This window comes from Rhagoletis pomonella, unplaced genomic scaffold (genome assembly GCF_013731165.1).
Source record: "Rhagoletis pomonella isolate Grant_MI unplaced genomic scaffold, Rhpom_1.0 Rhpom_scaffold_10771, whole genome shotgun sequence".
In the NCBI taxonomy this organism is placed as follows: Eukaryota; Metazoa; Arthropoda; class Insecta; order Diptera; family Tephritidae; genus Rhagoletis; species Rhagoletis pomonella.
This window is the reverse complement of record NW_023469299.1, coordinates 482-3,212: the sequence shown is the minus strand read 5'-3', so window position 1 is coordinate 3,212 and position 2,731 is coordinate 482. Positions and strand designations below refer to the sequence as shown.

Genomic DNA, 2,731 nt, shown 5'->3' with positions numbered 1-2,731 from the left:
TCTATATCCTTTCTTCTTTAATTACCTTTATTTTAATCTTTCTTCCCCTATCTTCATCTTTACTTTTATCGGTATCCTCATCCTCCTCTATGTCCTTACTTTTATGTTTATCATTTTCTTCATCTACGTATTTCCCTTCACCTTTGCCCTTATATAAGTGAAGTGTTTAAATTTACCTTGGTCTTCATTTTTGCCTATATCTTTACGCTTCTTTGTTTTTGTTTTTATTGTTACCCTTGCCTTTATCCTTTTCTTTATCTATGTACGTACTCACCTTTACTTTCATTCTTGTATTGGTATTTTTCTAAGTGTTATTCTTTAACCTTCTATTAGCAAATTTTTGTTAAATTAATACCATATGCATACACACCAGAAGCACTTAATTCAGCCCCAGCCATTTCCGTTGCACCATTCCCTTTGCACCATTTCCGTTTGCAACTTCCGTTGAATTTGCCAATTTACTCCCAACCAACCAACCGCCGCTAAAGAAGTTTCACTTCAAAAACAAAATGTGAGTGCCAAATATTTACTTTTTTTTTATTACATAGTTCCTTGACATTCTCCACCAATTGCTCAATATATTTTATGCTAATACGTCAAAGCGCTATTAACCATTCTCCAAAGATTTAATAAAATTACACACTTTCGCCTAATATTTAGTTGGGCGTTAGCCAGACGTAATGAGTACAGTAATATAAATAGTCGTAACAGTATCAAGAAATAGGAAAGCAGATAGTTACAATTTTACAACCTCTACATTGAGTATTTTCCCCTTATAAGAGCAAACGAAATTTAATAATCTCGCGCATTTGAAACACTTTGAGCTGAAAAAAAAAATGCACAAATATCTACGCATACAGCAAATCAGTTTTCTTTTACTTGGCATTGATATGTTTGCCACGCGAGATCGGCCTATTTTACGTGCACCCTATAGGTACGGTTGTTGGACTCTAGCGACTGCAACTATAACCATCCTAATGGGTGTCTACATTTACACCAGTGAACAGGATCAGGCAATCAAAGTGCTAACAGTCTTTCTACAAGGTGTGCTCTCGGTGCTTAAGAGTTTTATGTTTGTGACGAAGGGAAGACGGTTCATAGCACTCATTGAAAATTTGGAGTCTCTAACGGAGGGTGGTATGTATGCAGTAGAAAGAATTTGCTTTTTAACACTTCTTGATAAACGGCTACTTGTTTCCAGCAAACGTGAAGGAACGTGCAGAATGGACACATGAAAATGATTGGCAGCAACGTATCGCACGTGTATATTACAGCTGTTGCACGGCCACAGGCACCCTGTATTGCACAGTACCTGCCCTTATACTCTTGTACAGTGTCTGCTTCAATGGCCATGCAGTACTCATTCTGCCCTTCGATGCAGCGTAAGCGAAAATTATTTTTGTATCTATGTTTTGAAGCGTCCTAATTGTTGAGCGCTCCATAATTCACTTCTCCCCAACAGCTTTCCATTCGATGTGCAGCAGCCATTCTTCTACATCATTGCCTACATCTGGTGCATATCCTTCATAGTATATGCCATACATGCCGTTGCTGCCATGGATTCGTTATTTTGTTGGTTTATCTTTAATACTTCTGCACACTTTCGCATTCTACAACATAAACTCGAAGCAGTTGCTGCCACTTTGGCCGAGGAAGATTACGTTAGCTTTCAACCAAATATCTCGGAATCCTTACGCTATCACCGGCACATAATTGAGTTAGCAGCAGAATTCGATGATCTCTATGCACCCATCGTTTTTTATAGAAATCGCTGTTAGTTATCTAAAACTTTGCTTCAGCGCTTACAATCTAATCAATCTAGCTGATATATCTAGCTTTCCAGTGATTGTTGTGGGACTCGTCACCATCACATTTCAATTGTGTATTTACTGCTTTAGTGGTGAAAAAATCAAAAATGCGGTCAGACTCTAACAAATCTTTATAGTTCATTTCCACCAAGCCCTAACTGCAGTTATGCATTTGCACTTACCTGAGCTCTTAACTACAGTTAAGCTCTTGGTGGAAATAGGCTATTAATTAAGCTTTGATGGTTTTATTATGTACATATATACGAATAAATTTACATTTTTGTAGAGCTTACTAATTTCGGATCATATCTATTTGACTTTTCCTTGGGCGCGCATGCCTTCGTCTATGAGACGCTTACTGCTGTTGCCTCTAATGCGCGCACAACGTTCCACCAATCTAACGGGATATCTCTTTATTGTCGACCACAGCCTTCTGGTGTGGGTAAGTGGAATTCCAGAGTGGGCATTGTGTAATTTTGAAAATTTAATTTTTGTGAATTTGTTCTCAGATATTCAAAACTACTGGCTCAATTATTGGCTTTTTGTCCGCTACGAAAGAAAAAACTGTTGATGTAAACTAAGATAAAAATTTTCAAATCAAAACATATGTATATTTGAAATGTACATTATTAATCATGATCGAAAAATATTAAGGTTTGATCCAAAGCGAAAAGCTTTATGAAAATCAAACGCACTGATCTTCCAAGCTTTGATTTAAACACTTGATTTTTTTTTACTTTAAGGAGATTTCTTCTTTTTTCTTACTTTCTTTTTTTTACTTTAAAAAAGTATGTGTCAGTGTAGGTTGATTTTTCCGAAAGTATATTTTGATATCGATGGTCCTCTGCAATAACGACACAACCCAAAACTATAAAAACAAACCCCTTACTACTGATGAGGGACTCAAGTCTATAAACCTTGTC

General features: G+C 36.6%; 1 pseudogene; it reads left to right on the top strand.

The window, feature by feature from the left end:
• Nucleotides 1-836: 836 nt before the first annotated feature.
• On the top strand, nt 837-2,389 carry LOC118756533 (annotated as a pseudogene).
• Nucleotides 2,390-2,731: the final 342 nt, after the last annotated feature.